Raw genomic sequence first — 12765 nt, forward strand, 5'->3', positions numbered from 1 at the left:
TGAGTGAGCTTGGGCAGATTCTTCCCTAAGCAAGCCCCCAGATGAGGATGCAGCCCAGACGATGCCTTGATTGTAGCCTGAGCAGAAGACACAACTAAGTCAAGCTGTGACTCACAGAAGCAGTGAGATAATAAATGTATATGGTTTTAAGCTGCCACCGTTGTGGTAATTTGACATGCAGCAATGGATAACTAATACACAGCCTCACTCACGGCCTTTCCCAAAATTCCACAAAAATTATTATGGAACGACAAACAAAAAACTGGAAGAAAAATATAACAAGACTGAATGTCAATTTATTCAGAATCTGGAAGAGACTGTCTCTAACTACAAAGCCAATGGAACTAGGTTGAAAAGAATCTGTTCTATGTCAATTGTTCTATGCACTAAAAGAACAGTAATTGTTATCTATTCCTGCATAATAAATCACCACACATATTGTATGATTCCATTTATATGAAATGTCCAGAATAGACAAATCCATAAAGACAGAAAGTAAATTAGTGATTTTCAGGGGATAACAGGGGGGAAGAATTAGGAGGTACAGGATTTATTTTTGGGGTGATGAAAGTATTCTGGAATTAGGTAGTGGTGATGGGTGCAGTTCATGAATATACTATTAAAAACCACTGAATTATACACTTTAAAATGTGAAAATGTAAATGGTATATAATATTAATTTTATCCCCCCAAAATTAATAAAAATAAATAAAATAAACATTTATTGTTTCTCAAAGATTCTGTGGGTCAAGAATTTGAGAGTGAAAAAAAAAGAATAACATACAAAAATTAATCATAAGGAAGAGAAAGCTTTGTAGTATAAATACCAGGTCATGAAGAGATGTGACAAACAATAAAATATATGTCTATCCATTTAAAAAAAAAAGAAAAAGAATTTGAGAGGGATTGGCTGTGAGATTCTGACTTGGGGTCTCTCATAAGTGGTCAATATGTCAGCCTGGGGCTACAGTCATCTGAAGAAGCCTAGACTCAACTGGACTAGAACTAGAGAATTTTCTTCAAAAGTAGTTCACTCACTTGGCTATCAGATTGGTGCTGGTTGTTGGTGGGAGGCCTAAGTTCCTCTCAATGTGGTTTTTTTTCACAAGGCTGCATGAGTATACTCACAACTCAGCAGCTGGCTTTCCCCAGAAAAAGTGTATACAGCAGAAACCAACAAAACCTTGTAAAGCAATTATACTCCAATAAAGATGTTAAAAAAAAAAAAAAAGACAGCAAGGCAGAAGATGCCACATCCTTTATTTCCTGCCTCAGAACACACATCCTACACTTTTGCAGAAAGTAAGAGGTTTTGTTTAGATTCTTACCACTTTTCTTTCCCTGTTAAGAAAGCCAAGGTCTTTACCAACTAGAATACTGAGAATACACCCATCTATTGTAGGAACTATATATATATATATATATATATACACACATATATATATACATATATATATACATATATATATGTATCTATATACATATATATATATACATATATATATATGTATCTCCAGAATATTATCCTCTATCACCTGTTTATTCTACTTTTTCTACATTGTCAGCAAATATAACTCCCATGAACCGTGTAAACATGAAGAAGTGGGGAATGGAAGAGGTTAATGGCCCCTTTTGTGAGTAAGATTTCCTCACACATTGTTCAAAATGCATTGGTTAATTCAAAACCAAAACCAAAACCCAAAGTGTAAAAAAGGAGACATTTTGGCCAACTTCTGCAAGCTTCTGATGACTTCAGGCTCCTCCATGAAATAATGCTTTGTTTCAACCCAGTGATTGCCTCTATCCTTGGAATTATTAGGAAAATTTGATGAGAAATAAGATCTATGATTCACGTGAGTCTGCTTTGACTTTTGTGTTAGTATAAAGATTGAAAGGGTAAACCATGTTCCAGACAAGCCTAATAACAATAATAATATCACTTACTATGGGTCAGGTATTGTGCTATGCATTTCACATCCACAATTTCATTGAATCCTAACAACAAACCTAAGCAGTAGAGTGCTATCATTATCCCACTTGATGTTGAGGAAACTGAGGCTAGAGAGAGTCACTTGACTAAGGTCTCAATTCAAGAGCAGAGCTGAGATTCAATCTATGCTATTTGATTTCCAAGCTTGAGTCCTTAACCAGTATGCTTCTTGCCTCCTTTTTTTTAAAAAAGATGCAGGCATAGACATATTCTGAAAAAAGTTTAGAATTATATGGATATAGAAAAAAACCTTACAGGTGTTTAGTAAAACAAACATGTTGTACATAATGGAACCAAAACCAGGCTGGCATCCCCCGTCTCTTTTGCAACACTAAGGGCCAGAACACAATGGAATAACATCTTCAGAGTTTTTAGGAGAGAAATGCTCCAACCCAGATTTTAAAAATTCACTCAAATAGATGTGAAGGCAATCAAAAGACAATTCATGTCTGTGAGGGCCTAAAAGATTTTACTTACCTATCCTCCTACAAACAAGCAAGCAAACAATAACCTTTAAGATTAAGAGGTGAGTCAAGATTAAAGGGAAAAAATAAAAGATGTAAAAGAATTAGCAACAGCATTGAAAACATTTTGAGATAAATCTAAAGAATTGTAAACTTCACTACAAAATGGAATATGCTTATTAAATTGTAATTCTGGAAGAAAAAAGAATATATAATATAAAAACAATTTCATTAAATTCCAGATTACATGAACAAAGACTAGAAATGGAGATGAGAAAAGGAAGTGTTAATTCTTCATTCATATACAGAAGAAAATCTGAAAATACCATTTCATTTCTTACTTTGATAATTAGAAAAAATATAGGTTAACACTGTTTTTGAAAAAATTAAAGGAGACCTATTAGTGATCTTCAAAAACAGAAGATAATAAAAGGAAATTATAAATGACAAAAGACCATAAATATGTACATGCTGACTAATTTCTCTAAGACTCATTCCCTCATCTATAAATGGGACTAATAATACCTATCTGAGGAGTTGTGAAAATCAAAATGGCTAAGGTATATAAAGCATTTAGAATAATGTCTGGGTATTGTAAGTACTATATAATATTAGTTGTATTATAGTATTATACTGTATTTTAAAATATTTTATAGTAATACAGTGTTATCATATTAAAAGTCCTCTACAGTAAGCAGATGTTAATTTTTAAACTGAAAGAAAAGATAAATGTTACTTAAAAAAAATTAGACAATAAGTTTTAGGGCAAAATTTCCTTTCCTTCTTCCCCTTTACTATACAAAAATAATCAACTTTAAACACTATATATGTTAATGTAGTGGCCTAAAATTTGGGTGTGGATTTTAAAAGAATCCTTTCCCATTGCAATTGCAAACCCTCCATTTACTTCTTCAATGTTTCTACATTGCCCTTGGTTAGATTCCATTTTTCTTCTTCAAATTGCTCCCAAGGGATTAAAGGCAACAAATGTGACCTCGTTAGCTCCTAGAATTATAAAATATGCGTTAGTAATTCCGACACTTTGGCATTATGTTAGGGTTCCTCCCCCCAAAATGTGCCATCTCCTAACATCAACATTACTCAAAGAGAGTCTGAAGACTGTGGCCCAGGAACTCACATTGTAGGGTAATTATAAATACTTGGAGAATCAGTTTGATAGCAATAATCATGACATAATTATTGTATTTTCCACACATTTCTTTGTCAGATTAGGTGCACAGAAATAAAGTAGGGGAACGTTCAGACAATAGGAATACAAATGTGTGTGTACCTACACTCCACCCTACCCAGTTAGGACCTTCGGATGGAGACAATGAATACCTGCAATGTGAATCCAATCACATCCTCTCTTCTGGCTGTGTTGCACACTTGGAGTTTTAGTTTCCAAAGGATATAAAAGGAGAAATGATGGGGCAGGTGTGGGACAGTTTACACAACTCTGCCTATCACAGAAAACAGCCCCCTTGCAGAGAGAGGTAGCCACCTGTTTCCCTAGTAAAGACATCTCAGAATTATGGGGAAAGAGAATAAGGGGCAATCAAAGCCATTTTGTAACTTTATCCCTGGGGGCACATGCATCAGTGTTTCTTTTCACGGAAATTCTCTCTAGCAGAAATTCGCACTAGACCACAGCATATGGTCTTTTATTTTCTGGTGGTGTCTTTTTTGTGCCTTTTCTTAGGCATTTTATTGGAAAGCTTTGGGAGGGCATATCAAGTACGACTAACATGGAATCATGGAAACTCATGACGTCATTTCAAACCCTTTTTTCATGGGGCTAAAACTTTAAAAGACACAAACTAACTTTAAAATTGTGGTTTAGGAGACCTCCCTGGTGGCGCAGTGGTTAAGAATCCACCTGCCAATACAGGGGACACAGTTTCGATCCCTGGTCCAGGAAGATCCCACATGCCACGGAGCAACTAAGCCCATGCACCACAACTACTGAGCCCACGGGCCACAACTACTGAAGCCCACACACCCTAGAGCCCGTGCTCTGAAACAAGAGAAGCCACCGCAATGAGAACCCTGCACACCACAACAAAGCGTAGCCCCCGCTCGCCGCAACTAGAGAAAGCCCGCGCAGCAACGAAGACCCAATGCAGCCAAATAAATAAATAACTATAAAAAAATAAAATAAAATTGCAGTTTGGAATTATACCTCCCTTTTGGTTCTAAGCTTCAGCTTAGCTCTAATACCCTGGAAGTAGAGAATTATGCTAACATCCATGTACCCTCCATGCCTTTAGTGATTTTATTGATTTTTTAAAAACATTTTCTCTCAGTCATCATCTTTTCACATTGAATCCCAAGCTTTTCAACTTTGTTCTCCTTCACCAACACCCTACTGCCTGTGATCACGAATGCACTTCTTCCCAGGATGTTCATATGTGGGTGCACTCGGGGGGCTAATAATTGGGTGCTCAAAGAGATATTCTAAAATATTAGTTCAGAGTTTATTTAATGCCTGCAGGAAGAAAGTGGCTTCTATTAATAAAACCACTTGCTTTATATTAATATACCACTCAATTTATATTAAAATGTAACACCATCAAAAAATATTGAGGTGTAGCAGCTGACAAAATATTAATGTTTGAGTATTCATAGCCTCTCCCACTTCCTCTTCTAAGGAGGGTGGATTTGACTTGCTGGATTGGCGGCCAGGCTCTCCTTTGCTCTGCAGCACCTGAGAAACAGGCACAGTGGAGGAAAAAAAACGTAAAGGAACCAGAGAGAGTTGGTTATTCTCTATAATAAAGGGCTCAAGAAGAAAGAGAAGGAGAGAGAAGAAGACCAATCACATGGTTGGTATTAAAAGGAGTCTGAGGGAGAAAATAAAGAGGAATCATTTACTTCAGAAGCCACTGACAGGGTGTGTGTGTGGTGTGTGTGTGCCTGTGTCTACATAAAGGAGACAAGGAGATAGAAGGATGTTCTCTCTTGGAATTTTACTATTTATTAAGGCTATTCTCCCACCTTAGCATTTTGTCAAAAGATACTGTAAAAAGATGAAGTGCTTCCGATTATATTGTCCTAACCCTGGAATGTATTTTTTCACTCAATAACACCACAGGGTGATAAGTCTAGGTGGAGCTCCAGATACGTGAGGTTACAAAGACAAGGCACTTACTAGATACACTAACCATAAAAAACAACTTAATGTCTTTGGAATTGCCCTCATCTCACTGTTTTTCCATTTCTTATGATTAGACAGCCATTTGCCACTTGATTTTCACTAATAAAAGCAATAAATGATAACTTATGTAAATAAACATACAGTTCAAAATATATTTAAAAACTTGTTTTTTCAGTTTTCTAATAGTAAAATATTCCCTAATTTTTTGGTAATTCTTTTTTTCTCTGTAGATTTCCTTTGTGACTTTTCAAAACCAGACAGCTTCTTGAGAGTCATATTTTAAATTTATATATTTTCAAGGCAAGTTTACAATTTTTAGGTAATAAAATAAATGACCTATTCCAAATAAATAGCACCATGCCATGTGTCATGGGTTGAATTGTGTTCCCCCAAAAGATATGCTGAAGTCCTAACCTCCAAGGCCTCAGAATATGACCTTATTTGGAAAGAGGTTCTTTTCAGAAGCAATTGAGTTAAAATAGGTCATTAGACTGGGCCCTAATCCAATATGACTGCTGTCCTTATTAAAAAGGCAAATTTGGACACAGAGAAAGATTTGCACTGAGGGAAGATTATGAACAGACATGGAGAATGTCTGGACTTTCCGGACACCAAGGTGCAGCCGGACACCAAGGTACATCCGGGGCTACCAGAAGCTGGAAGAGGTGAAAGAGAATCTTTACCCTACAGGTTTTAGAGGGAGTAGGGCCCTGCTGACACCTTAATTTCAGACTTGTAGTGTCCAGAACTGAGAGACAATAAATTCCTGTTGTTCTAAACCACCCAGCTTGTGGTACTTTTTTATGGCAACCCTTGGAAATAAATAAATCATGTATTAAACAGTCTTAGCATTTTGGTCAACTACAGTGACTGCCACGAGGGAACTATGGGCTGGATGTTCCTACGATTGCTGTGGTCTCTCAGTGCACCAGGTAATTTGCAGTCACTCACTGTGAAAGTACTTGGCAGCTCAGTGTCTTCTCTGTAAGGAGCTTTTCCTTTTCTCTTCTTTTTTCTTTCTTCCTTCTTTCCTTTTCCCCTCCCTTCCTCCCTTCCTCCCTCCCTTCCTTCCTTCCTTCTTTCCTTCTTTTCTAGGTTCAACTTGATTATGCACTCTCCCTCAGCAAGAGTGGATCAATTTGCATTTTTCTAGTTATGTAAGGAGTTGCTTATGGAAATCTGAATTAATAGAGACCACATTTTCAATGCCTTCTAACTTAATTTTAGCATTTCAGCCCGAAGCCTGGTTAGCCTCCTGGCTCATTGTCAACCACTTAACATGGCTTTTGGTTCACCCCATCCCCTCATCTCAACTCTGGGGCAGGGCTCAGGAATAGGGTGAAAATGTCCATTCTTACCAATTTTTTGTTAAATTGATATTTTAATTGTTTTAATTATGCCCAAGCAAAATGTTCCTGGATATATATCACAATGGCTAAGTCAGAATAACTTGATCACTATGTCAAACACCTGCCCCAAACTAGCAGTGTAACAGCAAGATAGCAACACTGGTGTCCAGAGACACTGGAAGTGATCCAGCTTCCACCTCTACTATGTCTGCTGCCTGAAGATTGGGAGAAAAACAACATTTTGTGAGATGCCTTAGGGATCTTCCTCTACCCCAACACACTCCCTCCCCCACCCCAGACACACTCCAATCCCAAGATCTGAAGTGAGGCCTTAGATTGTGCTAGAATTCTGGAAATCCAACTAGAAAATATCAAGACATAGGAAATGCCGTACTCCAACTGCACTCCAGGCTAGTGCTACTGGGTGGTCACACCAAAACAGTTACAAGGCAGTAAGTGATTAGTGTCGGGAGGACTGTAATGATCTGTATTCAACCATCTGGGTACCAACTTCACAGTCTTTACCATAGTCCCCTATGACCTGTACTTTTCTTTAAATCAACTTTTGAAGTAGATCAACTGCAACATATCCATTGCTCTTCTCCCCTCTTGGCATCCATGCCCCTTGCAATGTGACTTTGTAGCTTCTCCCACTTACAGGGAGGGAATGGCCTTGGGAGTTGCTCCAACCAATAGAATGCAGCAGAAGTGATGCTGTGCCAGTTCCCCATGGCCTCAAGAGGATTTTCATGATTCTGCCGCATCAGTTGGACCCCTGGCTCTGCCACAGGAAAAGCCTGACAACACTAATGGGGGATGATGTGCCACATGGAGGAGAAGGAAGGGACTCCAGCTGACAGCCAGCAACCCCCAGAGGCCCAACCATTTAGCAAACCTGCAGCTGACTGACCACAGACACATGAAGGAACCCAGCTGACTTCACTCCAACGGAATCCAGCCCAAACTACCGACCCATAGAATCATGAGCTCAGTAAAGTATCCTTTTAAGCCATTGTGTTGGATTAGTTTGTTTTACAGCAATAACGAAATGATACAGCTTTCAATTAAATCGCCTTTTAAAAAACTGTGAAATCATGAGTCTGATACGTTAGTAATACATTTTCCTATAACACAATAAAATGAATACATAATTATTAAATTCTCTAACAAATATTAAAGAAGTTAGGAAAAAGAAGAAACTATTTCAGGCAAGGTGTGTGGTGAAGAAGACATTTAGAGAGGAGAGGAATTTAACTAGATTTCGAAAAACATGTCAGGAACAAAAATGTGGAACAGAGAGGAGAGGATATTCTACAAATAAGAAGTGTATCTGTGGGATAGTGAATAAATAAGCTTGGTTGAGACATTTGTTTTGGTTTTGTCTCTTTGTGTAGTTCTAAAACTGGAAAAAAGAATTTGGCTTTGAGAAAAAACTTTAATGGAGGCTAATGCTTTCAGTTGAATAACAACAACAACAAAAAATCACCATCTGTTCTTTCAAGCTGAGGCCAATGCATTTCAACACATTCTTACCTCACTTTTAACCTAAAAGGATTGATTTTTAAGGATCATAACTCTCTTTTAAAGTTTTTTTTTTTGTCATAAGGAACAGAGAATGACTTGTCATTCCTACATGAAGTAGTTTAAGACCCAGCGTTAAGGCAGGGTTCTAGAGCTGGTAATAATGTAAATAGAAAACTCAGGTGACCAGAACTTAGGGCACCAGCTGATGCTCTTATTCAGCAGCTAAAGAGCTGTGTTACTTTGGGCAAGTGACATGTCTCTGGATCTCAGCCTCCTCATCCATCAAACACTTGAGCTTAAACCAAATGATCTCTAAGATCCCTTCCAGCTCTCGAATTCTGTCATTCTCTGTCAGTGATTCAGCAAGACAAGTAGTCATCAAGAGATGGTCAAATTCAGTGCTGATTCAGTCCCCTGGGCAGGAAGTACTTCTGAGTTCTTAAGGGCAGAACATAGTGTGGAGTCCTGGTTGCCAAGTGATGCTCAATGTATAATAGCTCAGTGTAACTTAAGCTCTTCCCTGGTGTGTGTGTGTGTGTGTGTGTGTGTGTGTGTGTGTGTGTGTGTGTGTGTGTGTGTGTGTGTGTGTGTGTGTGTGTGTTGGGGTGAGGGTGAATAATGAAGAAGTTAGGGTCTTATGACTATATTATATTCAGTCTGAAAGATTACCATGTCACTAAGAAGCACTTAGGATATTATTGGAGGTTGATTCACTCTTTGCTGGCAAATACTGGTTGGGGTAAGCAAATTTCCAAAGCCAGAACATCCTTAAAGGGAGCTCCCATGATCCTGTCTTGGGATAAGGCACAGCATTCAAAACAAAGCCTAGGGTCACTGGTGTGAATGACAAATGGGAAAGGAGAAGGAGAAAAGAAAGCTGCCTTAAATCACCACTTGTTCAACATCCATTCATTCAATCTAGTCCTTTCTATATAGCAAGGAACAAAACCAACAAAAACTTCTGCCCTTATGGATCTTACAATCTGTTCCCAAATATTCCTTCTGAGACTTGTATGTTATGCACACATCTGTTCTGTGGTGTTTGTTGTTTTGTTTGTTTGCTTGCTTTTGTTTTCTTTGGGTGGACAGTAAAGAGTTGGCAGGGTTGGGGGTAACTTTCAGGTGGGGATGATTGGGGGACTGAGAATATCTGAAGGATGCTTACTTGGTTTTCAAAGTCTGACTCAACTCTTTTGTGCATTTAATCACCAACAGAGATATAGAGAACCAGATACAGAGAACCAACTGTACAGAAGCTAGGCTCTACAGTTTAAAAAAGTAAATAAACCAGATTCCCTGCCCAAAGATATTCACAGCTTAGTTTTCCCTAGTGAGAGAAAGAGACATGAAAATACATGATTACAATTTGATATGATCTACCTACAACAGGATGCACAAAGAGTAGACTCCAAAGAGGGAAGCAGTTAACTCTGCTGGGGAAAACTTCAGGGACCTCTTCCCAGAGGAGGTTTGGTAGCATGGGTTTTGAAGAATGAGGAGAAGTTTTGTTGCAGGCTGAGGGGACAGCAGGTGCACAGTAACAACAGGGAGGGGGGCTGCATTATGTCTGGCAAGTGGTGATGGTTCTGTGTGGCCAGGGCAAGCAATCATTCTCCACCTTTCTGCATATGAAGATCATCCAGAGAGCTTTTAAAACTACAGATTCCTTGACCCTACCACCAGCTTGATTAAATCAGAATTTTAGGGGTGGAGCACGGACCTCCATGAAATTTTAAAATTAAAATTTTAAAGCTCTCCAGGTGATTCTAAGGTGCAGCCAGGGTAGAGGACTATTAGACTAGAAAGGTACTTCTCAAATTTTAATGTCACAGGAATCACCTGAGGCTCTTTTTCATGCAGATTCTGATTCAGTAGGTCTGGTGTGGGCCAGAGCACCTGCATTTCTCACCAGCTTCCAGGTGATGTTGATGCTGCTCGTCCACAGAACAACTGAGGATGTGGCTGGATCAGTAGTTTCCAAAGTATGCTGCCCAGACCAGCAGCATCATCTGGGAACATGGAAGAAATACAAAATTTCAGATCCCACCTCAGATGTACTGAATTAGAAACTCTGAGGATCGGAATCCAGAAATCTGTTTTTTCAAGCCTTCTAGACAATTCTGATGCAGCTTCCTTCAAGTCACGATACTGTTAGAAAACCACTGGGCTAGAGTATTAAAAGGTTGGGTAATGGTGTTGAAAAATACTAGAAATGCACATGGGGGTCCAATTACAAAGAAGCTGGTACATCAAGAGTTAGAATGTTATCCCATAAGCAACAGGAAGCCCTTGGACAGTTTTAGGAAGTGGAGTAATTTAATTTAAAGTGATGTTTTGAGAATGATCTCTCAGGTGAAAATGTCCCTTTGAGACACTTCCCAGCTACGGTACAAAATGTCCCAGTTGCCTTGATGCCATCAATGGTCCTTTCCATCCACCTACCCAAGGCCACAGGCCCCTACAGAAAACGCAGCCCAACTTCCTGGTTTCTGACCTGCCACTTGTCCATGGATTCTCCCTCTCTCCTGAGTCCCTTTCAATGATTACTTCCTCTGGTTGTTCATCCCCTTTGACTTGACTTTTCCTGGGGCCAGGGCCTCTTGGGTTGTCCCTCCTTGAGTGAAGCACTGCATTCCAGCACCACCCCCATTCCCATGCCACAGCCTCCTCCCACCCTGACCTGAATGCAGTGCCCAGGCCCTGGCTTGTCTGGGAGGAGGCACTAGACAGAAAGAGCTAAGAGTCAGGGACTGTGAGTCTGGCTGGCAGGGACTTGCTAGGTGACCAAGGCCAAGTCACTTACCTCTAGGCTTCAGCTGTCTCATTTATTTAATCCAGGCTCAGGAACTGGATTAAACAATCATTAAGGAGACCCAATATAAAGCTCTATAATTCCATTGAAAGCCTTTGCTGGGCAGGATTACTTTACCGAAAATATATTGTGCAATCACAAGTCTTTTTTCCTGGACATAAAAGAAGTTTACTTTAAAAAAATATACAACCTATCTTTATAAGCTCAATATCAAGGTATAGAAGGATAATACTTTAGAAATATTAATGTCTTGCCCCCAGATTTTTCCCCTTTGCCCTTCTTTCCTGTTCCGGTAAGTAGACAACCCTGTGCTTACTGCTGTGGGGAGAGAAGTGACACATCCGAATAAAGGAAAAAAAGGGTGTCATCACTGCTTTGGTTTCCATAAGTCTAAGCCTTTAGGGCAGAGGCTGCAAAGTGGCAGCCCTTCGGGCAAAACTGGGCCACAGATGTTTTTATGTTTGATCTGCAGTGATTTTTTTTTTCCCAAAATAAGTTAATTTCCAACATTTAAAAATCAGAAAGGTTTACATAAGGTGAAAATTTCCAGCTTCTTCTCGAAAAACAAATTGGAAAATTTGGCAACTTTGGACCTCAAAGAGAGGTCCAAAGCACCCCCTTTCCTGGATCAATGAGTCCTGGAAAGAAGCAAGAGCACAGATGCTTAGCTTGGGTAAGGCAGAGCCATGAGCAGCTCCAGGGTCTCGTCGTAAAGATAGCAGGGAGGTCTGCCAGGGCCAGGACCAGAGGATAGACAACTCAGGGGTGACACTGATGGCCAACAGCTCAATGAGACAAAGGGTGGATCTCAGCAGATGACCTTGTGGAAAAATGCCACTAAGGATAGATGCTTCTTATTACACTCCTTCGTCCTAGTTGGGCACCCCATCCTAGGGAAGCACCCGGAATTGAGGTACAATCCCCTGGGGCAGAGAGAGAAATAGAAAATCTCAAACATAGAGATTAAGTCTCTGCCACAAGAATGGAATGGGGGCTCAGATAGAAATTAATTTTCATTTTAGAAAAGTCAAAGAAATGCATATTTTCTGCATGCCTCAGTTTGGGACTTAGATATGTACCCATGATAAAATAATGAGGGATTTTACTTATATACTTGTTTTTTATGTGTACACATCCTTTTAAAAATGACATCAGGTATGAGTGAGATGGGTGGTAAGAGAAAACAATTGTGGCTGAATCTTCTATTCCAGAATGAGATGAAAAATTGGTTCATTCTGAAGAGTCTGGAGATGTATTTGATCTTTACACCTGTGGTTCTTGACATGTTTGGGTCAGGGACTCCTTTGAGGAACTGATGAAAGAGAGAGACCCTTTGTCCCCAAAAACATACAGAGACACAAAATGTGTGTGCTTAATTCCAGAGGCTTCAGAACTCATCCCCTATGGAAGCTCATCCGTGGACCCCAAGATAAGAAGCCTTCCCCACAGGGGCTGCGTCTGTCTGCCAC

The sequence above is a fragment of the Lagenorhynchus albirostris genome, chromosome 7, assembly GCF_949774975.1.
Source record: "Lagenorhynchus albirostris chromosome 7, mLagAlb1.1, whole genome shotgun sequence".
Lineage (NCBI taxonomy): Eukaryota > Metazoa > Chordata > Mammalia > Artiodactyla > Delphinidae > Lagenorhynchus > Lagenorhynchus albirostris.